Source organism: Lissotriton vulgaris, chromosome 12, assembly GCF_964263255.1.
Source record: "Lissotriton vulgaris chromosome 12, aLisVul1.2, whole genome shotgun sequence".
NCBI lineage: Eukaryota > Metazoa > Chordata > Amphibia > Caudata > Salamandridae > Lissotriton > Lissotriton vulgaris.
In genome coordinates this window covers 249427464-249454050 of record NC_141700.1, presented here as the reverse complement: position 1 = coordinate 249454050, position 26587 = coordinate 249427464, and the positions used below count along the sequence as shown (strand labels likewise).

The 26587-nt window shown below is 51.2% G+C and overlaps 1 protein-coding gene across 2 annotated transcripts in view; it reads left to right on the top strand.

Moving 5' to 3' along the window:
- Positions 1–26587, top strand: part of JOSD2 (Josephin domain containing 2) — a 107090-nt gene that overhangs the window by 23717 nt on the left and 56786 nt on the right. Inside the window, exon 1 of one of the 2 annotated variants that reach the window (XM_086947762.1) lies at positions 9205–9295. The exons of the other annotated variant lie outside the window; for it this stretch is intronic. The gene's annotated coding sequence lies outside the window, so the exon portion shown is untranslated. Of the gene's footprint in view, positions 1–9204; positions 9296–26587 lie in introns of those variants that run through there. 2 annotated transcript variants of the gene reach the window in all.

Sequence of the window (26587 nt, the reverse complement as noted above, 5' to 3'; positions counted from 1 at the left end):
TTCAGCGAAACAGGCCGCCCAGGAATCCACCTCCACAAAATTCAAACAAAAGGGAAAAGCATCACCTACGCCCTCTGTAAGCTACACGCCTCTCTACACAGCCCCACAACAACGGCCACCCAAAGAGTTTTGAGGGCAAAATTAATGCCATCCCTTAATTACGCACAGCAGGCGTTTCCAGGAAAACTAGCTAAAGACCTGGAAAAAATAACTGTACGGCATACAAAAAGTTATTCCGCCTGCACCAGGAACACTCTAGTGCGACTAGAATTCAACTTGAACCAACAAAAACTGGAAGAGATGTCCTCGCTGAGTAAATACTTCTACCTTACAACAGCGGCACAAGAAAATACAATGAAGGCAGTGTTCAAAAGCATCTTCTTGGAACTTGGCAACCCATGGTCTGCTACTCTCGCCGCGGCCAAAGACTTACTGAAATTAGCACTGGAGAATTGGGACCCTGAGACAATCAAATACTCTGCCATCAAAAGTACAATAAAAACGCAAGTTTGTCTGTGCTCTCGTACCCTGGATTTGGAATCGCTGGCAGAAAGAGGCCTCCACGAGTCCCAAACCCTCCCACACACAGAGCATAACCCCAAACTCCATCTCATGCAGGCAGTGGGTCGACCAGCTTTACACAGGATTTTAGCGTTCAGACTGCACCCTCTACCTCTCAAAGAATTATATATCACGGAGTCTACCAGAACGGCTCTGCAAATATAAGCGTCCTTGGCTCACCTCCTACTTTGCTGCCCGGCCCTGCGCTCAGACCGCAGAGTTTATCTTAGGTCCATTTTGCTACAACTGGGCACACGACTGTAAAGGAGGCAGTCCACCAACTGTACACACTGAACATAGTCAAGCAGATGGCCATGTTCGGTAAATTCGTCCAACAGATTCGCATGAAACTAATGTCTACTCCCTGTCAAACGACTAGATAAGAATCTGCGATGAGGCATATAACACCTTGCACCTAGACTAACACAGCCATCTGCTCAGCTTAAAAAAAAAAATGCTGGACTGAAAGACCATGGACTTTAGCCCTTTAGATTTTCATTGCATCGTTTCTCTTTTAAATTGTTTATTTTTTGTATTATGTTTTTAATGCAATGGTTTTGAGTAACCACACAATAAATTATTAATTAATTCATTCATTCATTCATCCTCCTTGATATAAGCTCAGCGTTTGATATGGTGAACTTTAACATACTAGGGGAGAGACTCAGGAGGAGAGGCGTTTCTGGGGTGGCTCTCAAGTGGATTCAATCTTACCTAGAGAATAGGACCTTTCAGGTCTTCTCAGGGGAAGCTACTTCTAGCGCTCTGGGACTCAATTGTGGTGTCCCCCAGGGTTCCTCCTTGAGGCCCACTTTATTCAATGTGTATATGCAGCCTCTGGCTGACATCATTATGCCATACGAGATAAAAATCATCACCTACGCAGATGATACCCAACTGGTAATCTCCCTCAATGGCCCCCTAACCACTTCTCTGACTTGGAATCCTGTATGGAAGAAGTGGCGTCTTGGATGGAACACTCCTGCCTTAAGCTAAATGGGGGAAAGACTGAACTGATGCTACTGGGTAACACCTCTGGCGTTGATCTTAAAAAGATCTGGCCAAACTGTCCGGGACCAGCCCCTTCTCCAGTCTGGCTTGATAGTTCCCTTAGATTTGAAGACCAGGCGATAAGAGTAACTGGAGCGTCCTTCGGTGCTATGAGATTGTTGGGCAAGATCCTCCCCCTCCTACCAATAAGTGCAAGGAGATCCCTAATTCAGGGCCTGGTCCTCTCACGTCTGGTCTATGGGAACTCTTTATACCTTGGAGCACCTGCTGCAACGCTAAGGACACTCCAAGTGGCGCAGAACTGTGTAGCCACATTATTGCTTGGGGTACCGAAAAAGAAATCAGCCCTAAGAAAGCTACACTGGCTTCCGGTTGCCAATAGAGTCAAATTTAAGGCCTTGTGCATAGCACATAGGACTTTCTGGAGCAGTGGCCCAGCTATTAACATAACTCTGATCACCCCCTATCTCCCTCGAAGGTGCCTTCGCTCTGCCCATCTCCACCTAGCAGTGACCCCGAAAATAATTAGAGCCAGAAGTGGAGGTAGGTCATTTGTCTATAATGTGGCCAGACTGTGGAATACAATGCCCCCCTCCCTTCTTGCTGAATCCCATTTGCTACCCTTTCGAAAACTCCTTAAGACCTGGCTCTTCAGGCAACTTGGTGCATAGTCCGTTGTAAACCCCTGTCTAGCTCCGGGATGCCTTCGGGTGGCTGCGCGCTATATAAAAGCGAACAATAATAATAATTTAGTCATGTTAACTTTAATCCCTGAGACGGCTCCAAACGCAGAGAGGCCTTTAACAACCTCTGGTAGGGAGGTCGCTGGTACAGTGATGGTAAGTAAGAGGTCATCCACAAAGAGGCTTATCTTTTGATCTCCACCATCAAAAGGAATCCAAACTATTTCTGTGGTTCTCAGAATGGTGATTGTCAAGGGGTCAACCACCAAGGGGAAAAGGAGGGGTGATAGCGGGCACCCCTGACAAGTGCCCCTGGCATTGTGGATGGGCGCTGTATACTGACCGACAATGCTGATGGAAGCTGTTGGGCTACTTAGGAAGCCATGATCTTGGTAATCCTATCTGGACCCAGGCCAATCTTGCCCAGGACCGCTCAAAGGAAAGTCCAACTCACCCGGTCAAATGTCTTCTCCACATCAAGCGAGAGGTGACATGCTGGAATGTTATGGTGGTGGGACATTTTGACTAGGTGGGCAACCAGACGAATGTTGTCCACACCCTGTCTGTTGAGTATAAATCCTACTTGAACAGGATTGATAAAGCCAGAGAGGAATCGTTCCAACCGAGTGGCCAGGATCTTTGTAAAACATTTTGCATCGGTGTTCAGGAGGACAATGGGGCGATAAGAAGAACAGTATGTGGGGTCTTTTCTAGGCTTGGGTACAAGTGCAATTTCACCCGTTGCCAAGGTTGGTGTGAGACCTGTGACACGGCTGAAGGAGTTAAAGAACGTCAACAGTTGGTCCTGCAAGTGTGGAAGAAATAGCCAGTAGAATGTGACAGGGAACCCATCAAGAAATGGTGCCTTTCCACGTGGCAGGTTCCAAACTGCCCAGCGCAGCTCCTCCAGAGTAATGGGAGCATCAAGGAGTTCCCTTTGTTTAGGATCAATGGGATCCCAATCACAGGCCTGTAAATAAGTGCAATCAAGTCCTGGGGAATGTTTTCCTGCTTATATAGGGTCTGCTAAGTCATGTTTTGCCCTTTGGTTATATCGTTCAGTAGTAGCCCAAGTTATTGCCCCAGTCTGGAATTAAGCTATGTGCATCCTAGCTGGGTGCTGGTGTAGTTTACAAGCAAGCATTCACCCTAATATGTTCCCCTCCTCGTTAAAACTTTTGTTTCAGGGCTGGGAAAGAGCGTTCAGCCTTGTTAGTCCTATACGCCTTCAGCTGGCCACGCAGGATTGCTAGCTTGGCGTTTGTTGTGCCTAGTTGGGGTCGTATGATCACGGGTCTCCAAGGCCTTGATCTCAGTTGTCAAGTCTGCCTTCACTAGTCTAGATTCCTGCACCCTGGTAATAGCAATAGTGGCCATCCCCCCTGAATAGTTGCCTTTATCTCATCCCAGAGCGTGTGTGGAAAGGTGTCTGGTAGAGCGTTTAGGTCAAAATAGTTCACAAGGCCCTTATGGATTTCCGCTACATCTACTAGGTCTCTAAGGATGTGTGGAGGAAGGCACTATTGCGGGACTGCGTGTTGCTGGTCCACACCAACTCTACATGGGCATGATCTGAAATGGAAATGTCTGAGTTGGCTGCAGTATCTAAGTCCCTGAGTAGGGAGTGAGTGAGGAAGATGTAATTGATGCAGGAGTATGAGGCATGCACATGAGTAGATCGAGTAGTCCCACTACTCCGGGTGTCTTTAGAGCCAGGCATCTACCAACCCCAGGTCCAGGATGTTGCGTTTAAGCTGAGCAGACAACGCTCCAGTACTCTGATCTGTTGCTGTGCTTCTGTCCAATTCTGAATCCCATACCAGGTTGAGATCATCACCCACTGTAGTGTCCCCCTCCACCCCAGACAGTTGGTCCCGCAAAACATGCTGGATTTAGGCATCCTGTGCCTGATTAGGAGCGTAGCTATTGAGCAGCGTGAGTGGGTGCTTACCCCTTAAGATATGTAGCGTTAAGAAACGACCTTCCTTCAGGACACTAGTATAGTAGCCTGCCTTGCATAAGATGTCCAACCCCAGTGTTTTAGTGGTGCATGCACCCAGTATCAATGCAGATATTTCAGATATGCCATGTGGCGACTATCCACCCTCAGGAGATGAGTTTCCTGGAGGAGACCAGCTTCTGGTTCCTGCTGTAAGAGGTACCTCCACACTTGCTTGCGCTTACTAGGTGAACTTAAACCCCCAGATGTTTAAAGAAAGTAACTTAGTGTGTGATGTTGTCCCCATATAACAAAGGAAGCTCTGACGCCATCGGTGCCCAGGGCTGACAAGGGATGCGGTTATTAATCTGATGAGGCAGTGTATGGAGCATAAGCGCAGGACCCGGGTGCAATCCCCCATGAAGTGCTTGCCCTGAAAAGGAAAAATAAACCGCAAAACCAAACCATAATGGTCCAACGGGCCACAACATAGTCCTCTGCATCCCGTGGAGATCAGTGTGTATGCGCACAGATCCCGTCAGATATCACCCTACTGCAGTGCGAAGTGGGATGGGCGGGCTGCAGGGAATTCATTGCATGTCAACATGTTATGAAGTGTGGCATGGACCCCCACTTCCAGCTTAACCAAGATGCAGGCCCACAGGGCCCACAGCAGTGGAGAGAATGTCAGTCTGTGCTAAGAGCGCATGTTCTTTGCCAAATCGTGAGGGTCCAGTGTCAGAGGTAGACGGAAAAGGGTGTCTCGCAATGCTTTGGAGGTTGGTAATGATGTCCTGCTTGGTCTCCTGAGATTCAGTCTATTTTTGCTGCTTGTCCTAGTAGGTACACTGTACTCCACATAGGGCATAGGCTGTCCCCAGTGGTCTTACCGGCCAGTGAAGAGACTGGGTGTGAGTGTTTGATTGGTTCAGATGCTCCGTCCATTACCACCCCCTTTTGTACCGCTTTTGACCGCCATAAGTGTGGCAGGGTATGCTCAGACGTGAGTCCCTTGCTCACTTTGCCACTGGATTCAAGCAAGCCGGGCTGAAGACGGCTGGAATGCCAGAAACCGGTCCTCGGAAGCTTGTTTCCGGTCCAGGGAAGGCATGGCTTGGCAGTTCGGGCTGGACTGTTCCCATGAGGCACAGGGTCAGACTGATTTGCTTATAGCCATGTCTGAACTGGGGTGGCAGAGTGGGCTAAAGAACGGTGATGCATTAAACCCAGATCTTTTGACTGGGTGTGAGTGTTTGATTGGTTCAGATGCTCCGTCCATTACCACCCCCTTTTGTACCGCAGTGAAGAGACTCCACCAGAGGGGGCATCCTTGATCCCCCATCAAGTGCTTAGCTCCGGACAAGGAGCGCATGGATCACTGTACAAGAGACCGAAGGGGTGCCCCCATTGATAGCGAATGGCCAGTTCCCTCACTCTGTCTGTGATTGGTGTAAAGTTTGCCTCTTGCACAGAGTGACCGTGGAGAGATCTTGATAAGCGGGACCGTATGGCCTCGAAACACCAAGTCTGGATTACCTCTGGTGGCCCGCAGGATGAATTCTTTTTCAGTGACAAAGTGGACCCACGTCAAGATGTCTGGAGCCGAGTTGGGGCGACCAGTCACTGGTGTCACTTGATGTGCCCTGTTGAAGGCCGGTGAAGAAGCATTCTCCTCTCCCTGGATCACGTGTAGAAGTTCGTCGGTGAAGGCCATAATGTAATCTCTCTCTCTCTCTGCTCCGCAAGGTACACCTTGTATGCTTCTATTTTTGAGATCCTCATGCTTGCCCTGCAATTTGACCTGCTGTCCATGAGGGCCGCCTCTCTAAGCCAGAGCATCGCCTGATCTTTTGCGCGTGCATCTACTGTCCGCTCCAAGTCATTCTCGCCCCTTCAATTTCAAAGACTTCTCGGGGAATAACCTGGACGCAAGACTTAAAGTCCACCTTGAACGGTCAGATTCTAGAACGAATTTCCTTGAGAAAATTATCCATATAATACAGGGATAAGGGCACTGTTGCAGAGTCTCCAGGAGCGGCCGAAGGCATGCTCTCTGCAGGTGCTCCATCAGCTGCATACAATTTGCTCCATAGCTGTGGTTTTTTTGGGGGGGTTTAAGGTAAGGCATGGTGTTAAGTTGTGGTTGTGCAGTTGCTGGGACTCTGAGTAAAGTCTATGCAGTATCTGCACCCCGCAACTTCACAGATGGCACGCAGCAGGTGCAGGTAGGGCTGTGTAGCATGCCCCTTATCCTAGGCCTCTAATGGAGGAGAGCAGATGTTGATGCACCATTCCCGTGATGGCAAAGCCCCTCATTACATTTATATTATGACGCAGTGCTCGCTGCAACTTATTCTCACCATTACAACTGACCCCTACATTACCCATTTTTCGTCATAAACCTTTTCCTGCCTAGCACCTTCATAGGGTTTATGACCAATTTAGAAAGTACAAATTTCTCCTCTTTGGGTTTGCGCTCTGAGTATTAGCACGTCCCAGAACTATCTGATTTGTAATTCGCATTCCGAACCTCCCCATTTTGCCTTTCTAAGTGTCCCAGGCGTGTAGAGTTGAATAGCTTTGGCTCCCAAACATCAATGACTGATATATAATTTGAATTCCAATCCTTCATTTTGTAAACGGTACAAAGACTGACAACAGCTCGGTTTGTTTTAATAGCTTTGAATACATATCACCAGCAACATATTCGGAATCCTATCCTCTGTTTTCAGAATCCAGTTGACATCGCTCTATAAGGTCACCGTTTTTGTTGTCGCAGTCATAGGGGATGGGTTGAGCTGAATCATGGTGTCAGGATGTAAAGTAGGTCGATCTTTGAAGACGACATTAGCAGATGCGTTACTTGTGCGTCATCTCTCCAGCTGTTGACTTTCTTGACAGCTGGCCTTGCTGTCCTCCCTGGAAAGTAACACTTTAATATTGCATATGCCGTCAACAGAATTGTCGCTAGGCATTCATACAACAATTATCCTCATTTGACTGCGCAATTGTCCTCATTTTGTCAAGCTTAGAAGTGTGAAGAGCTAAGCCCTGCCAGGAAACAGAGTTACTCTGTGCACGTGCTCAGCCCTTGAGTCATCGTCACACTGGCTCACGTGGCACTGCCTTGCAACGTCACTAACACGTCAAATAGCTGGTGGAACGAGTGCAGACTGCCGGTTTGTGTAACCTGCAGGTGAGAAGTTCGAGTTCCGAGGCCGATAAAATAAAAACCTTTATTTCACCTAATTTCCATTTGCTTGTTCATGGCTTATAACTTTGCAGTACATAGGGGATGAAAATGTGCAAGTATCGCCCAGAACTTAAAAAAAACAAATTCATTGTTTCCCTAAAGCACATCGTCAAAGATCTGTTTTCAGTTTTGTGTTAAAACCCAGGTGATTGAATACGAAAGTCAGTGCATTCTTAATAACTGACCCTAAGGCGTCCTAAAGGTCTGTTTCCTAGAGTTGATTACCTACGTTTTGGGACACAGGTCAGCGGCCCAAAAAACAGGCCAATGCTTCCTGAAAAGTACACCTGATATGATTTGAATATTGAGGGGCTGATTGTGCATTTGGGGACTCGAATTTGACTTCACATCGTCCGGGGTTAGGCCAGTTCCTGTCGCAGGTGAATTGTTGCTCGGAGAAATGTGAGGGCTCTTGCTGGTAGGAATTTTGTTCCAAAGCATCCCTTCACACGTATGAGGAAAATTTGTGCTGTTAGCCAAAATATGAAGGTTCACAAGGCATTCTGGATAAGGACACAAGTGAGATCCTCACAAGTCACACCACCCTGAAACTCCCTGGCTGTCTAGTTCTCATAAATGTCAACATTTGGTAGGTTTCCCTGGTTGGTAGCCAAGCCTGGTCCAAATACTGCAGATACCTTCATTCACAGAATGGGTCGATTTTGAAACGTTGGTGCTTCCTTATTGTGTTTTTGGGGCTTTCTTGTGGTATGCAATAGGTTCATCCATTGAAATGTGGTAATTTTTTATTCCAGGAAGTGTGGGTACACAGAATAGTTCAGAATCTGTTAATGATCAACTGAATTTCTTTCCAGTTTCGGCTTTAAGACGTAAGCCAATGTGCAAGAAAGAACACATTTTGCAAAATACCCTCTGAAATATATGATTATATGGGTAACTCAAAGTCAGAGCTATACAAATAACTAATCCTAAAACCCCAACATTTTGTATATTTTACCTATTTTTTGGTTCCCTTTAGGGGAGGCCACAAATACCTTTTAGAATTACCTACGGGGGTGGGGGGAGCAAATGTGGCCTGGGTACATTTTGTGAATTTTTTTAATGAAGTCTTACTTAAGCAAACTGCCCTAGACATCAAGTATGGCTCCGTGGCAGTGGGGCAGGGGGCTTGATGGGGTGTTTTCGCACTTAAGGGGTTAATTACAGCTCATTTCACAATTGGCAGCCAATGGTACCATCTCAAAATGAAGGAATTAAGAGATGGCCGCCGTATTTTTTATCACTGTTCTTATCAAGAGTGATTTTGTGGCCTCTCCTTAAGTCCCTTGTTTGTGAAAATATTGCAATAATTGTACCGGGGTTCTGCTCTGCTTTTTACAATGCTTATCTGCCTTACTCAAAGATGGCTACTTTGTTGTGAGTAGTTATTGAAGAAGAATAGTTTTTTCAGATCTCTTGATTTTATTCCCAGTAGGTCGTGTAGGACCTATCAGACCTGCAAGAATATTACTTTTAGGAAGATAGGGAGATTTACATCCTTAAGCATAATGTATTTGTGTCAAGGGAAGGAGATGTGCTTCAACCTGTTTTGAACCTCCAGGCATGAGCTCTGTTTTACTCTGTTCAGGCACACCAATTTGTCATCCATTGACATTCAAATTGCTTTACAGTGATGTTTAAAAGCTCTGAGTCATTTTGGTCGTTTCCTGAAATGTGGATTAATAATTGGGCATCATGAGTCTACGTAGGACTACTGTGTTGCATGAGTGAATGTTCTTAATTTTTATTACTGATAAGATGCCTCGGTGCGTGGAGAGCCTGCTACAGAGAGCTGTCTGAGATTGCATCCTGACTCTGCCTCCCAATTCATCCATCCTAGTCTCCGAGGTCGGTAAAAAGCCTACGATTGGGGGAAGTGTGAACAGTGGCCATTTTATTTTAAGAGCGAGGAGATCCTTCAGTGTGTGGTGTGCGTATTATGTACTCCCCATATTTTGATCTCTCTCTCTCTCTCTCTCTCTCTCTCTCTCTCGATATATATATATATATCTAATAGCTCCCTAGCTCCCACAGTGAGGTGGCTTATGTAAGAGTTAGAGGAATTGGGGTACAGTAAGGGACAATGGAAAATGTATGGGTAGGTGGTGAGAGGTCTGTCTTGGAAGTGGAGGTTTCCTTTCTACGTTTGGGTCTATGTTGGTATTTGTAGAGAGCCAAATTAGCTTAAGACCAAAGGAGTGCCGGACAGGCCCCCGGGAAGATAGAATTATTGGTTGGAGGTACAGGATTGCTATACAATGGTATATGTTGTACGTGCTTTGTGTCACTCTCTGCCTTGTCTTATTTGTTGATCCTAAAACCTCAATAAAGCTCACTAAAAATAATTTACAAAGAGAGAGACCTGTTTAACCGAGGGTCCAAGAAAGTGTGAGTTGGGTGCACTAGATGGGTATTTGGAAAGGAAGTCTGCAAGAGAGAAGAACTAATTTGGCCTTTGGTCCTAGAACATCATATCTTTAATTGAACAAGCATTGGCTAAGTCAATAGGTCTTGCCTATGCAAGATCTATTTGGCTTTGCCAATGTGTTTTAGTCATGTTATACACCAGCATGAATACTCTTCAGTGTGGATAAATGTTAGTGATGTGATGTGGAGTGGTGTAGAGTGGAGTGGATTGTTGTGAAATGTCATGGAGTGGCATGGAGGTAGTAGAGTCAATTGAAAAAACAGGTAATTAGGAACAGAGATAATTGGTGGACATGAACTGACATCAGACAGTAATAACTATATCTGAAAGAAACACGTTAGTGTTAGATTCCTTACCTTAGAATATCCCCAGGCGTCAGTCTGGATCCGGAAACTTTTGCGTAGCAGTACCCTTGCGCGTCGGTAGGCGTCGTCTGCAGGAGTCCCCTGCGGCTCCGCGTCCGTCGTTGGCGTCGTGTGCCGTGATGACGTCGCTGGAGTATATAGACACCGCCTCCGCGCGCTGACGTCAGTTCTTCTTTTTTCCGCGCCAGTGGACGCAGATCTGAAGAGCGGTACCCGGTCTTTTGACCAAGTTATTTCTATCTTTGTGCCTGGTATGGATGCCCGGTTTCAAAAATTGTGACGGTTGTGACCGCACGATGTCGGTCACGGACCATCACCGACTCTGTCTCCGGTGCCTGGGCCCCGACCACGACGTCGACGCCTGCGTCGATTGCCGGGCTCTGACTAACAAAGCTAGGCGGGAGCGGTCCCGCAAGCTACTCGAGCTCCGGGTGTCGGCCCCGCGTCGAGAGCGGTCTCGGTCCGTCCGGAGGTCCAGGGAGCGTTCGAGGGAGCGGTCGCGGAACCGCGCCGGGCGCTCCGGAAGTCGACATCACTCGTCGAGTTCATCAGGTAAGAAACACAAGAAGTGGGGCGTCGTCATCGTACCCCCGACTCCCCCCGACGCTCGAGCGATGCGGCCGGGGGTTCGGGTGACCCCAACCCCGCGGCTCCGCGAGAGTCGCCGGCGCGGCCTGCCCCATACCCTCAGGTCCCTGGGCAAGGTGCGACGCCTGAGGAGATAGAGGCGTTCCTCGTGGCCATGAGGGCCCTATCTCCTCCGGCGGGTTCCACGGCGCCTAAGGGCCCAGTGAACCCGTCCGGAGGCCCTAGCGGTTCAGCTGACCCTACCTCGACGCCGTCGGATGCTCCGACACCGGCACCGCCGGCGGCTCCGACACCGGCGCCGCCGGCGGCGCCGATCCCGGCGCCGCTAGGGCCTTCGGGGTCGACGCCGGATGGACGTCCATCCAATCCGACGCCGATTCCATCGGGGTTACCCCCGACGCCGCCCCCGCGCGACGCCGGTTCCTCGGTGCCGGCTTCAGGCGGCACCGGTGCTCCGGCGCCGGCGTCCCCATACCCTCACCGGACGCGGAGTCGGACCGGCGTCGCTCGACGCCGGGCTCGACGCCGATGGGGCCTGTCGACCTTGTGGAGCCGGTCTACATGGTTGACACCGACTATGGTGATGATGTGGAGTACGGTGAGGGCTGGGAGGGGTCTGAGGACCCTCTGTCACGTGAGTGTCAGTATGACATGGACTGGACAGGTGATTTGGGGGACGCCAGTGGTTTGGATGACTCTCCTAACCCTGGTTTTGTCTCTCCTCCTTCCGTGGCATCGGAGGAGGGAGCTGCCTATTCAGTGGTGTTGATGAGGGCTGCCAAGGCCTTAAACCTTGAGCTCCCCGTCGCGGCCGTGAAGCCTAACATCCTCACTGAGGTCTTCAAACCGCGGTCATGCCCACAGGAGCCTCTGCTGCCGTTTAACGAAGCCTTATCAGACGTTCTGTTGGGCACTTGGTCCAGGCCCTCTTCAGGTGCGCCTGTTGATCGGAACGTGGCCAGACGCCACCGTCCTTGTCCGGACGACCCCAAGTTCCTGTCCACCCACCCCACCCCTGAGAGTCTGGTGATCCAGGCCTCTACCTCCCAGTCCGCATTCCCGTCGGCCCCGCCCGATCGGGAATCCAAGAGGTATGACCAATATGGCAAGAAGGTCTTCTCGTCCCTGAGTTTAGGACTGCGGTCTTGCAACACCGCTTGCCTCTTGGGCCGCTACACCCACTGTGTGTGGGATACGGTCGCGGAGCTGCTGCCAGAAGGCTCCATGGAGGTGCGGGCAAAACTCGGCAAAGCTGTAGCTGAGGGCCGAGATGCAGCTAGATATTCTATTCGATGTGGTCTTGATACGACCGACTCGCTAGGCAGAGCGATGTCCACGACGGTGGCGATTCGTCGCCACGCCTGGTTGAGATCCGCCAACTTCTCGGCAGATGTCCAGAATACTTTGATGGACATGCCGTTCGATGGCTGTCATCTGTTTGGTGACAAGGCGGACCACGCGCTGGAACGCTTCAAGGACTCCAGGGTCACGGCAAAGTCCTTGGGTCTCTCGACCCAGCGCCAGCAAACGGGTTCGTTTCGCTCCTTTCGTGGCCACGGAAGGGGCGCCCCCACACGTGCTGCCAGCCACGCACCGCAACAATCACTTCAATGCGGTGGCGGCCATGGAAACCGCCGTGGAGGCGGTCGGGGTCAACGGTGGGGTCAGGCCACATCTCCCCCCGCAGCATCTGCCTCAAAATCCTCCTAGTCCGTGCTTTCAGGCCCACGTGACGCCAGTGGGTGGCAGGGTTCGCCATCACCACGCCCGCTGGCGCACGATCACATCGGACAGGTGGGTGCTGCAAATCGTCCGAAGGGGCTACTCCCTCCCCTTCGAGACCACTCCTCCAGCCATGCCACCGCAGAACCACCGTGTGTCGGGGGACCACTTGCAACTTCTGCAGGAGGAAGTTACGGCCCTCTTGGCCAAGGGGGCCATCGAGCGCGTTCCTGGGCCAGAAGTAGGACGTGGTTGCTATTCCCACTACTTTCTGGTACCCAAGAAGGACAAAGGGGGCCTACGTCCTATCTTGGATCTAAGGAACGTCAACGGCTTCCTCCGGAAGGAGAAGTTCAAGATGTTGACTTTGGCTCAGGTCTTGGCTGCCCTAGACCCACAAGACTGGATGGTAGCGTTGGACTTGCAGGATGCGTATTTTCACATCCCCGTCCTGCCGGCCCACCGGCGTTACCTGCGGTTCACGGTAGGCCAGGAGCACTTTCAGTTTATCGTGCTCCCCTTCGGCCTTACCAGCGCCCCACGGGTGTTCACAAAGGTGTTGGCGGTGGTCGCAGCCCATCTGCGCAGGTTAGGGGTTTCAGTCTTCCCCTACCTAGACGACTGGTTGTTGAAGGCGGGCTCGCCCCAGACTGTCGTCCACCACCTCCAGATGACGGCAGACCTCTTGCACGGCCTGGGGTTCTCCATCAATGTGCCGAAATCACACCTGTGTCCCTCTCAAAAGCTCCTTTTCATCGGAGCGGTGCTGGACTCGGCGCAGTTTCGGGTTTATCCTCCGGAACGGCGGGTCCGGGATATTCAGGCGTTGATTCCCATCTTTCAGCCGCTATCCCGGGTTTCGGTCAGGTTGACGCTGCGGCTGCTGGGGCTGATGGCTTCCTGCATCCTTCTGGTGCATCACGCCCGGTGGCAGATGCGGGCTCTGCAGTGGGACCTGAAGTTTCAGTGGGCCCAGCATCAGGGCAACTTGTCCGACCACGTCTTGATCTCGGAGGGCACTGCGAGACAACTGCAGTGGTGGCTTACGGACCGCGATTGGGTCAGGGGCAAGTCCCTCTCCCTTCCCCAACCGGAGCACTTTGTCGTGACGGACGTGTCCCTCCAGGGCTGGGGAGGCCACTTGGGAGAGGCGGAGATCAGAGGCATCTGGTCTCCGGCGGAGTCCCGGCTCCATATAAACCTGTTGGAGCTGCGGGCGATTCGTCTAGCACTGAAGGCATTCCTCCCCTTTGTCAACGGGAGTGTAGTGCAGGTGTTCACGGACAACACCACCGCCATGTGGTACTGCAACAAACAAGGCGGGGTGGGGTCGTGGACCCTTTGCCAGGAGGCTCTGCGCCTCTGGCAGTGGCTGGAACGTCAGGGGGTGACTCTGACGGTTCAACACCTGGCAGGTTCTCTGAACGCCAGGGCGGACGAACTCAGCCGTCGGTGCTCGATGGATCACGAATGGCGTCTGAACTCGGACGTGGCGCAAGGCCTCTTTCGGCAATGGGGAGAGCCTTGGTTAGATCTATTCGCCACAGAAGAGAACGCGCAATGTCATCAGTTCTGCGCGTTGGAGTTTCCAAGACGGCACTCGCACGGCGACACCTTTCGGCGCGAGTGGAGTTGCGGTCTGTTATACGCCTTTCCGCCTATACCACTTCTGCCCAGAGTGCTGAAGAAGATCAGGCGCAACCGGGCCCAAGTTATTCTTGTGGCTCCGGACTGGGCTCGAAGGTACTGGTATCCCGAGCTACTCAGCATGTCAGTCGGTCCCCCGATCCGCCTGCCCCTTCAGGAGGACCTTCTGTCGCAGCAACAGGGGACGGTCCCCCACCCGAACCTGTCCAGTCTCCACCTCCATGCTTGGAGATTGAGCGGCGGCAGTTGAGGCCATTTGACTTGCCTCCTGAAGTCTGTAATGTAATTCTGGCAGCCAGGCGTCCCTCCACGAAATCGGTATATGCCTGTCGGTGGAACAAGTTTGTGGCATGGTGCACAGCAAAGGCTGTGGATCCTCTTTCTGCCCCTCTCTCCGAGGTTCTTCTGTTCCTTCTCTCTCTTGCCCAGCAGGGCTCTGCTCTGGGCACTATCAAGGGCTACCTTTCTGCCCTTTCAGCCTTTCTTAGGCTTCCTGATCAGCCTTCTTTGTTCAAGTCCCCAATTGTAACGAGATTCTTGAAGGGCATCACACACATGTATCCACCTGTTCCGTTTGTGATGCCTCAGTGGGACTTGAACCTGGTTCTAACCTTTTTAATGTGTGCTCCCTTTGAGCCCCTTCATTCTTGCCCTCTCCGTCTCCTGACTTTAAAGACGGCTTTCCTGGTTGCCATCACCTCTGCCAGGAGGGTGAGTGAGCTCCAGGCTCTTTCTGTCAAACCTCCTTTCTTGTCCATCCATCCTGACAAGGTGGTTCTGAGGACTAGACCTTCTTTCCTGCCCAAAGTAGTTTCCGCTTTCCATATCGGGCAGTCCATCACCCTCCCTTCCTTCTTCCCGCCTCCGCATCCTTCAAAGGATGAAGAGCGGCTCCATCGTCTGGACCCAAAACGTGCGCTTTCATTTTACATGGATCGCACACGCCAGTTCCGGGTGGATGACCAACTGTTTGTTGGCTACGTGGGTGCGAAGAAGTGACGGGCGGTACATAAACGGACCATCTCACGGTGGGTCGTTCTCTGCATCAAAGCGTGCTACTCTTTGGCTCGGAAGGAGCCTCCTGTTGGGCTGAGGGCCCATTCCACTCGGGCCACGGCGGCTACTACTGCCCTGGGCCGGGGAGTCCCCTTGCAGGACATTTGCCAAGCGGCTACGTGGGCCTCGCTGCACACATTTGCGAGGCACTACTGCCTGGACAGTCAAGTCCGGAGGGATGGCTTCTTTGGCCGCTCTGTCCTCCAGGACTTTCTGGTGTAGGAATGTATTGGTTCGCAGACCCACCACCGGGGTTGGTTTTGCTGGGGTATCTATTCTAAGGTAAGGAATCTAACACTAACGTGTTTCTTTCAGATGAACAAGTTTCTTACCTTCGGTAACGATATATCTGTAAGAAACATTAGTTAGTGTTAGATTCCTTACCGAACCCACCCATCCTCCCCGTTCTGCGAACTGATACCTAGGGTTAAGGTCATCCCTTTCAGGGCCCTAGTTTCAAATGGCACCAGTGTTGGTTCTCTCATGGCTCTGCGTCTTCTGGCGCGGAAAAGCTGTGTACAAAGAACTGACGTCAGCGCGCGGAGGCGGCGTCTATATACTCCAGCGACGTCATCACGGCGCACGACGCCAACGACGGACGCAGAGCCGCAGGGGACGCCTGCAGACGACGCCTACCGACGCGCAAGGGTACTGCTACGCAAAAGTTTCCGGATCCAGACTGACGCCTGGGGATATTCTAAGGTAAGGAATCTAACACTAACTAATGTTTCTTACAGATATATCGTTACCGAAGGTAAGTAACTTGTTCATCTTAACAATATGCATGGTACAAAAATATATATTTATTTTATTTTATTTTGTTCAGATATGGTTTAAAAAGCATGCGTTTTTTGTCTCCTATGGATGGTGCTAAATAGGACATGAAAGGATTGCTCTGATCCCTGTATGAAAAGACACGTTATCAAGGATTTCTAAAAGCTGAAAAAGATGGAGCTGTTTTAAGTTCCAATAGCAAACTTTTCCAGAGTGCTGTGGACCTGAAGAAGCTTTTGCCACCCCAAGTGGTCTGTCAAAGAGCAGGTGCCTCCAAATTCTTGGTTGAGCCAGACCGAAGGACCCTCCTAGGAGCACCATCGCTCTTCGTCAACTGCCTGTCGGTCGGCTGACATGACACAGGATCCGGAGCATCGTCAATCTAAGGCTCCATCTCCGGCGCCTGACTCCGGGATGACTCTGCGTCTACGCCCGTTTCCAGGAGCCGGGGTGTCCCCTGCCCAGCTTTGTACGTTCTGCGAAGCCCTCAGCCGTATATTTGGGCAGTCTGACTCCGCTGGTACGCCTTCAGGCCCCTCAGAGTGGGTTGGGGCCATCAATTCCGGTGGCTCTGGCCCCGGCGCCGGAGGGCCCCAGTGGATCCAGGCCTGGATTGACACTGGTCGACCTTCCATGGCTCCGCTCCCATCCATATCCTCGAGATGAACCCTGAGCCCAGCCGACTTCGGATCCGACACTGTAGGTACTTTTGTTCCTTTGTTCATCCCAGTTGTTCCCTATTACCCTGAGGGGGGTGATGAGGACTGGGAGGGGCTGCTAGACCCTTTGATAGACCAGCTGGAAGAACTGGACTGGAGAGAGGAATTGGGTGATGCCAGTGGTCTGGACACCTCCCAAGACCTTGGCATGCTTTCTCCCCCTACCCTGGATATGGAGGTAGGAGCATCCTATGCTGTGGTAGTGCGTAGTGCAGCCAAATCCTTGGACCTGGAGCTCCCTCCATTGGCAGTCGGGAATAACCTCCGGACAGAGGTGCTTCAACCTGCGGCAACTTCCTCAGAACCCCTCTTGGCCTTCAATGAAGCCCTCACAGACATCCTTCTGGGCACTTGGTCCAATCCCAGCACATGGGCTCCAGTGGAATGGACAACTGCCTGCCGCCACCGCCTCACCACAGGTGATCTCATTTTCGTCACCCAACACCCTTCCCCGAGAGCTTGGTGGTCCAAGCTTCTTCTTCCAAGGGTGCATTCCCTTCTGCTCCCCCAGACAGGTAATCCAAGAAGCTGGATTATTTTGGGAAGCGCATGTTCTCTTCCTCCAGCTTGGCACTGCGGTCCGTGAATACCGCGTGCCTCTTGGGACGACACTCCCATACTATCAAGGATACGGTTGTGCAGGTGCTCCCCCAGAGTCCGGAGGAGGCCCGGACCGTCCTCTCCCAAGCCGTGGCAGATGGGAGAGATGCAGCCAAATTCACAATTAGCTGTGGACTGGATACCACCGTCTCATTGGGCAGAACTATTGCCACGTCTGTAACCCTTTGGTGCTACGCCTGATTGAGGATGTCTGTTTTTTCGGGGGATGTTCAGTCAAATCTGTTGGACATGCCCTTCGATGGCCGTCGCCTTTTTGATGACCAGGCAGGCTCGGCGCTGTAGTGCTTTAAGGATTCTCGAGTTACGGCCAGATCCTTAGGCCTCGCTGCATCCTCCAATCAACCACAGTCTGGCTTTCGTGGCTATGGAAGGTGCACTCCACCACGTCAACCCAGTCCAGCCACTGGTGCACCCAAGCTGCCCTGCCTCTGCGTGGCAACGGACGTGGGACCCAGCGACGCGAGTATAGGAACCAGCGGGCGGGCTAGTCCACCATTTCCCCCTCTGCAGCAGCCTCCAAGCCCTCCTAGTCTGTCCTTTCAGGCTCGTCAGAGGCCAGTGGGTGGCAGGATTCGCCATCACCTACCTCACTGGCAATCCATCATGTCATACAGGTGGGGTTTGCAGATAGTCCGAAGGGGCTACCCCCTCCTTTTCAAGACTACCCCTCCCTCCATACCACCGTCTTTCGATCGCATGTCGGAGGATCATTTGGTGCATCTATGCCAGGAAGTTTCAGCTCTCTTGACCAAGGGAGCTATTGAAAGGGTCCCTGCGCCAGAAGTAGGTCGTGGTATTCCCACTACTTTCTGGTGTCCAAGAAGGACAAGGTCCTGCATCCTATCGTAGGCCTCGGGCCCTCAACCGCTTCCTCCGGAAAGAGAAGTTCAAATTGCTATCCTTGTCTCAGGTCCTATCTGCCCTCGACCCTGGAGAGTGGATGGTGGCGTTAGACTTGCAGGACACCTATTTTGTCATCCCCGACCTGCCAGTCCACAGATGCTACCTACGGTTCAAGGTAGGCCACAAGCAGTTTGTTTACCATGCTCCCCTTCGGCCTTACCAGTGCCCCTCGGGTGTTCACGAAAGTGATGGCGGTGGTCGCAACTCATCTGCGCAGAGCAGGGGTTCCAGTCTTCCCCTATCTTGACGACTGGCTGTTGAAGGCGGGCTCGCCCCAGGTTGTCGTCTTCGACCTCCTGCACTTGCTGGGGTTCACTATCAATGTGCCGAAGTCACACCTGACCGCGAGGCTGCTGGTCTTTATAACCTCCTGCATCCTGCTTGTGGATCATGCCAGATGGCATATGTGGGCTCTGCAGTGGGAGCTGAGGTTCCAGTGGGCGCAGCATCAGAGGAATCTCTCTGACTACGTCCAGATCTCTGAGGGAGCTGCGCAACAACTGCAGTGGTGAACAAATCAGGATTGGGTCAGAGGCAGATCCCTCTCCCTTCCCCAATCATACCTCATGGTGGTGAGCGATGCATCACTCCTGGGATGGGGCAGCCACCTGGGAGAGGCCGAGATCAGAGTAGTCTGGTCTACGGCGGAGTCCGTGCTCCATATCAACCTGTTAGAGCTTCGGGCAATTCGCTTGGCACTGAAGGCATTCCTTCCCTCCCTCAAGGGGAAAGCAGTGCAGGTGTTCAGACAACACCACTACCATGTGGTACTGCAACAAACAGGGCAGGCTGCGGTCGTGGACCCTTTGTCAAGAGGCTCTTCGCCTTTGGACATTGCTGGAACATCAGGGCATGACCCTGGTGGTTCAACACCTGGCAGGCTCTCTGAACGCCAGAGCCGACAAACTCAGCCGTCGGTGCCTGGTGGATCACGAATGGCGTCTTCACTCAGAGTTGTTGCCAGGTCTCTTTCAGCAGTGGGGAGAGCCTTGGTAAGATCTGTTCGCCACCGAAGAGAACGAGCAATGTCAGCTGTTTCGCACATTGGAGTTTCCAAGGCAGCGCTCGCTCGGCGATGCTTTTCTTCTCGAGTGGAACTGTGGCCACTTGTACTCTTTTCCTCCTGTACCACTTTTGCGTTGAGTGCTGAAGAAGATCAAGCGTGACCAGGCCCAAGTCATTCTTGTGGCTCCTGACTGGGCACGAAGAGTCTGGTACCCAGAGCTCCTGAGTATGGCTATCAATCCTCCGATCAGACTGCTCCTTCGGGAGGATCTTCTGTCGCAGCAGCAGGGGACAGTCCTCCACCCGAACCTGTCCAGCCTCAACCTCCAAGCGTGGATATTGAGCGGCGGCAGTTAACAGCTTTTGAAATTCGTCCCGAAGTCTGTAATGTCATCTTGGCAGCCAGCCGTCCTTCCACTAAGACTGTCGATGGAACACGTTTGTGGCCTGGTGTACAGGAAAGGCTGTGGATCCCCTTGCTACCCCTCTTTCTGAGGTTCCTTTGTGCCTTCTTTTTGTAGCCCAGCAAGGCTCTGCTCTGGGCACTCTTAAAGGCTATCTGGCAGCCATTTATGCCTTTCTTTGGCTACCAGATCAGCCCTCTTTGTTCAAGTCTTCTATTGTTAACAGGTTCTTTGAGGGAATTATTCACCTCTTTCCTCCATCTCCTTTCATAATGCTGCAGTGAGACTTAAACCTGGTCTTGACTTACCTTATGTGTGCTCCCTTCGAGCCTCTTCACAACTGTCCTTTCAGGCTCCTTACTCTGAATACTGTTTTTCTTGTTGCCATCACCTCTGCTTGCAGAGTGAGTGAGCTTCAAGCTCTTTCTTCTAAGCCCCCTTTCTTCTCTGTGCATCCGGAGAAAGTGACGCTTCGAACGAGACCCTCGTTTTTCCAAAAGTGGTTACACCTTTTCACGTTGGACAAACCATTACTTTGCCCACCATTTTCCCACCTCCGCACTCTTCCAGAGAGGAGGAGAGAATCCACCATCTGGACCCTAAGCGTGTGTTGTCCTTCTACCTTGACCTGACTAAAGATTTCCGGGTGGATGATCAACTTTTCCTTGGCTATGTGGGTGCCAAGAAAGGGTGGGCTGTCCAAAAGCGTACCATCTCAAGATGGGTTGTCCTTTGTATAAAGATTTGTTAGGCATTCGCTAAAAAGGAACCTCCAGTGGGGCTGCAGGCTCATTCCACTACAGCTACGGCAGCAACTACTGCTTTATCACATGAAGTCCCACTTATTGACATCTGCCAGGATGCCACGTGGGCATCTATGCACATGTTCACCAGACATTACTGCCTGGATAATCGAGGTCTGAGGGATGGCTACTTTGCCCTTTCTGTCCTCCATGCCTTTCTGGTGCGAACTTGGTTCTAGACCCTCCTCTTGGGATGGTATTGCTGGGGTATCTATTCTAAGGTAAGGAATCTATAACTAACAATCTCTTTCAGACAAATAAGTTACTTACCTTCGGAAACGTAAGAGACATAGGTTAGTTCTAGATTCCTTACTGCCATACCCATCCTCCCTGCTCTGCGAACTGACTTCTAGTGATAGGAACTCCCTTTCATGGCCCTAGTTGTGGTGCACCAGTGGTCAGTGTCTCACACGGCTCTGCGCTTATGGCGTGGAAAGTCTTGTTAGAACTGACGTCAGCGAGCAGGGGCAGCATCCAAGTAGACAGCGCAACGTCATCCTGGCAACCACAACGCCGATGACAGACGTTGAGTCGACAGACGCCTCCTACCGACGCGAAGGGGTACTGCTAAGAGAAAAATTCCCCAGATCCAGTCTGACACCTAGAGGTAATTCTAAGATAAGGAATCTATAACTGACATATCTCTCTTGTAGGCCACACATAAAGCCTTAAAGACAATGTGGTTCATGATAGACCACAAGCATTTTCAGTTCACTGTGCTCCCCTTTGGCCTTACCAGTGCCTCTTGGGTGTTCATCAAGGTGATGGCGGTGGTTGCAGCTAATCTGCAGAGATTGGGGAGCCAGTCTCCCCCCCCCCTATCTCGACGACTTGCTGTTGAAGGCAGACTCACCCCGTGCAGTTGTCCTCCAGACTATGGAGGAGCTCCTGCACTTGCTGAGGATCCCTATCAACATGCCATAGTCAGCCCTGACCCCTTCTCAGACGCTGTGTTTCATCAGAGTAATTCTGGACACAGTGCAGTTTCAGGCTTATCCTCCTGAACGGCGAGTCCAGGGTATTCAGGCTATCATACTAATGTTTTAGTCTCTATCCTGGATTTCAGGGAGACTGAATTCTGAGGCTGCTGGGCCCCATGGCCTCCTCCTTGCGACACATGGCCGCTGGCATATGCAGGCTCTGCAGTGGGACATAAAATTCAAGTGGGCACATCATCAGGGGAATCTCACCGACATGGTTCAGATCTCGGAGGGCACTGCAAAAGATCTACAGTGGTTTTTAACAAACCACAATTGGGTCAGCGGCAGACCCCTCTTCCTCAGACAACCAGGTCTGACAGTAGTGACAGATGTGTCACTCGTAGGCTGGGGTGGCCTTCTGGTAGAGTTGAAAATGAGAGGTCTCTGGCGGAATCCAGACTCCACATCAAACTGTTAAAGCTTCATGTGATCTGACTGGCATTGAAAGCCTTTCTACCCTTCGCCAAGGGAAGGCTAGTGCATGTCTTAATGGACATCACCACTGTCATGTGGTACTGCAGCAAACAGGGCGGGTGGGGTCATGGACCCTTTGTCAAGAAGCACTACGCCCTGGACATGACTGGAATGTCAAGGCATTTCCCTGGTGGTTCAACACCTGGTGGTCTCTGTGAATGCCAGAGTTGATGTTCTCAGCTGAAGATGCCTAGAAGATCACAATTGGCGTCTCCACCCTGATGTGGTGCAAGTTCTCGTTTAGCAGTGGGGAGAGCCTTGGTTAGATCTGTTTGTCCCGACTGAGAACGTGCAATGTCCGCAGTTCTGCACACAGGAGTTTCTAAGGAGCCTCTCGCTCCACGACATTTTCATCTTTAATGGAGCTTTGGCCTCCTGTACCCTTTGCCGTCTATACCGCTCCCACCCAGAGTTCTCAAGAAGATCAGGAAAGATCAGGCCCAAGTCATCCTTGTGGCTCCGGAATTAACTCGGAGAGTCTGGTATCTCAGCATGTTGAGCATAGCTATCGGTCTTCCGATCAGGTTGTCCCTTCGGGAGGATCTTCTGTTGCAGTAGCAGGGGAGGGTTCTCCACCCAAACCTGTCAAAGCTCCACCTTAATGTTTGGAGATTATTCAGCGACAATTGGCAGCTTTCAACCTTCCGCCCGTAGTCTGTAATGTTATTTTGAAAGCTCTGCATCCCTCAATCAAGATGGTATATGCCGGTCATTTGAGCAAGTTTGTGGCATGGTGCATAGCCCAACAAGTTGACCCTTTATCCGCTCCCTTTCTCAAGTTCTTTCATTTATCCTTACTCAGTCCCAGCATAGCTCTGCATTAGGCATGTTGAAGGGGTATTCATCTGCCATATCTGCCTTCCTACGGCTGTCAAACCAGCCTTCCCTCTTCAAGTCCCCCATGTAAATTGGTTCCTTAAAGGTTTGCAACACCTGTTTCCTCCAGCTCCCTTCATTATGCTTCAAGGGAACATTAACTTGGTTCTTACCTTACTAATGTGTGCTCCCTTTTTAGCTGCTTCTTGCTTGTTCTCTTAGGCTTCTCATCATCAAGACAGCCTTTCTGGTGGCAATTACATATGCCCGGAGGGTCAGTGAATTTCAGGTATTGTCATCTCAGCCTCCATACATCTTTCTTCCCAGACAAACTGGTCCTTTGGACCCGAGCATCATTCTTGCCAAATGTAATTACCCCATTCCATGTTGGCCAGTCCATCACTTTGCCTACTTTTTACGATCTGCCTCCTCCCTTTAAGGGAAAGGAGAGACTCCACTGGCTGGACCCAAAAGGAGAGTTTTTGTTCTACCTTGACCGCACAAAACCATTACGGATGGACTCAACTATTCGTGGGATATATCAGAGCCAAAAAAGGTAAGGCCATTCAGAAACAATCTCCTGATTAACTCTGCTCTGCATTACGATCTGCTACGCATTGGCCAAGAAGTAACCCCCAGAGGGTTTGCATTCTCATTCCACCAGAGCAAAGGCTTCGACCACGGCGATAGCGCGTGAAGTTCCAGGCCTGGACATCTGCCAGGCTGCAATGTGGGCCACGTTACATATCTTGACCAAGCGTTACTGCCTGGACAATCGGGACAGGCACTTAGCCTGTTCGGTCCTGCAGGACTTCCTAGTCTAAATCAAGCTTGCAGACACACCTCCGGAGAGGTATTGCTTGGGTATTTATTCTAAAGCACGGAATCTGCATCTAGAAGTCCCTATCCGATGAACAAGTTACTTACCTTCAGTAATGTCTTATCCGGTAGAGATTCCTTACCGACTCACCATCCTGCCCGCTTTGCGAACTGATTTATAGGCACAGGGCCCTAGTTCCACACACCAGTGGTAAGTGTTCTTGGTGGCTCTGAGCTCCTGTTGTGGAAAGTCATGAGAAGAAACGGCTGTCAGATCACTGGTGTGGCATCTATATAGGCATTACGTGCCTCACTTCCGATGTGGACGCCGCCGATGATGCCACACAGAGCAGTACCACCTACTGGGGCACAGGGGTCCTGCTCACCAAAAATTTCTGGATCCAGTCTGGCGCCTGGGGATAATTCTAAGGTAAGGAATCTGCAGCTAGCTAGAGTCTCCACCAGATAAGACATTACTAAAGGTAAGTACCTTGTTCTTCAATACATGTGAAAGAGTCACTCGGACAGTGATGCAGTTCCAACCCCTTGCTCAGCCAACATCGCTTCTCCAAACCTTTCCCTCAACCTTCCACTTGCACTTTACTGGCTTACTGTTCTCTGTACACGTTTGTGCTGAACATGCCCATTATTTCAATTTACATACTAGTGGTTCCGTTCTGTATTTGCCCAACCTAAGATGCCACAGCCTGGCATTGGCATGCAGTGAGTAAACCCATTGTCCGATGTGTGAAGCTAGTCTAAGATTTGACAGCTCTTTTTAGGTTTTCATATTGTTTTTTAAAGAGGTGGCTGCATTCGTGACCAAACCGCCCCCCCCCCCCTTACAGTAGTTCATACTTTACTTCAAAGAACATCTCCTCTTTCCTATGCCTGACATTCCCTTTCAAAGCGCATACATTCCTGTTTTATTATTGTTTGAAATTCGTCACCTCTTGAGCTTCCCCATCAGCCATCTTAGTGGAACTTGTCTGAGATTGTTGTGCATCTCTGAAAGATGCCTGCCTTTGGCTGATACTCCGAATTAACGTGACACTATTAGGTCTAGCTGGCGTAAGCAGCGCGAAGCGCTGCTGTCTCCAGCGAGATCTATTGTTGGAAGTGGGACAGGTGATGGGCACGCGCATTGCGATTTGAGCAGGTGTACGCGCACGTACACCCACGCGCTGTGCTCATCTCCTGTCCCGCTTCTGAGGTAAGTCGGCCTCCTTCAATAGAGAGCGCGCGTACACACCACACACCACACACCACACACCACACACCACACACCACACACCACACACCACACACCACACACCACACACCACACACCACACACCACACACCACACCAAAACACACACCACACACCACACCAAAACACACACCACACCAAAACACACACCACACCAAAACACACACCACACCAAAACACACACCACACCAAAACACACACCACACCAAAACACACACCACACCAAAACACACACAACACACCAAAACACACACCACACACCACACACAACACCAAAACACACACAACACCAAAACACACACAACACACACCCCCAACCCCACTCACCAAGCTCTTTTTTTGCTGAGCTGCTACAGGCTCCGTCACGCTCGACTCCCCTGAAGTTATCTTCGCCGCATCACCTGGCACACGCGGGGCTTCACTCACTCATGGGAGCCCCGCACTTGCATCGGTGGCCTCAGCCGCCACTTCAGCTCCTCCTTATGTCTGCCGGCACACGCGGGGCTCTCCCTCAGGTATGGGAGCCCCGCGTCATCCCTGCTCCTCTGGGCCAGCCACTCCGTGGGCGCGGGCTTCCCGCAGAAGGTGGAAGTCCCGCCCCACGACCGGCGTGACGCTCCCGAACTTCCGGTTTTTGGCCGGCGGCGGTGATAGATTAACTGCTCTTGTTTAACTTTATGATCGGATTACACTGCACATTTGTGTAGTGTGTTTATATTTTATATAAAAAAAAAGTTTACAAACCTAAAAAGAATAATCATTTGACTTCTCCAGCATCTGGTACCAACTGATATTGGAGGCTGGCGCGAGCATGGTGCGCTTTCACTTTCACACCGTGCTTAATCTTTAACTCATGCCTGTCTGTTATTATATACGCGCGGGCGCACTCAGACAACAATGGCGCTCGCAGTTTAAAGACCCTCATTCATCCCCATTCCGCCCCCGGGTGCTGCACTTTTTTCTCTGACAAGCGCAGTATCATGGGGTTTTCGGTCGCGTTCACATCTTTATTATCCTGGACACGTTCACATCTTTATTACCCTGGATGCTCGCCGTAGACGCAGTCTCGCTGTTCTTGCAGCTGGAGCCGGGTGGTGGGAGAAACTGAAGACAGATATGGGCGGCAATAAACTCTCATCAAGGCTTCCTGTTTTAAGACTTAGTTCCTGGGCGTTTTAGGGACCCTGAGGCCGGTCGGGAAGGCAGTTCCCCCCCCACATAGCAAGCGAGAGCCAGAGAGACAGAGGAGGCGCCACCACCCGGCCCAGGAGAAGCCACGGCTGCCCTCAGCATCTGGCAGCATGAAGAAGGACGTGAGGATTCTTTTTGTAAAGGGCATCTCTGTCGCTCACAATAACAGGGCACTCTCCCCGGCACCCCCCTGGGGATCACTGTAACAGGTGACTAAATAGGAAATAGTCACGAGAGCCTTTCACTTCACTCACAGTCACTGTGTTAGTGATGCATTACAACACCATTTTCGTAGTGTTCGATGGAAATGTGCATGTAGTGAGTGGGTGGCAAGTTGTGTGCTTGAGTGTCCTTGGATGAGAGCGCCTTGAAGAGTCTGCTTAAAGCCGTGTTGGTGCGGTACTAGGCTAGATACATAAACAACGGCTCTGGGGCAAAATATGCCACGCGCAAACAACTGTCTAACTTGCAGTTTGTTTAAGGTGAAGCGGTGATCTTTCACTTACTGAAACAAGCATTTCATTACAGGAACGGGGAACCCTCTGCTTTTGTGTGTTTCTGTGTGATTAATGTC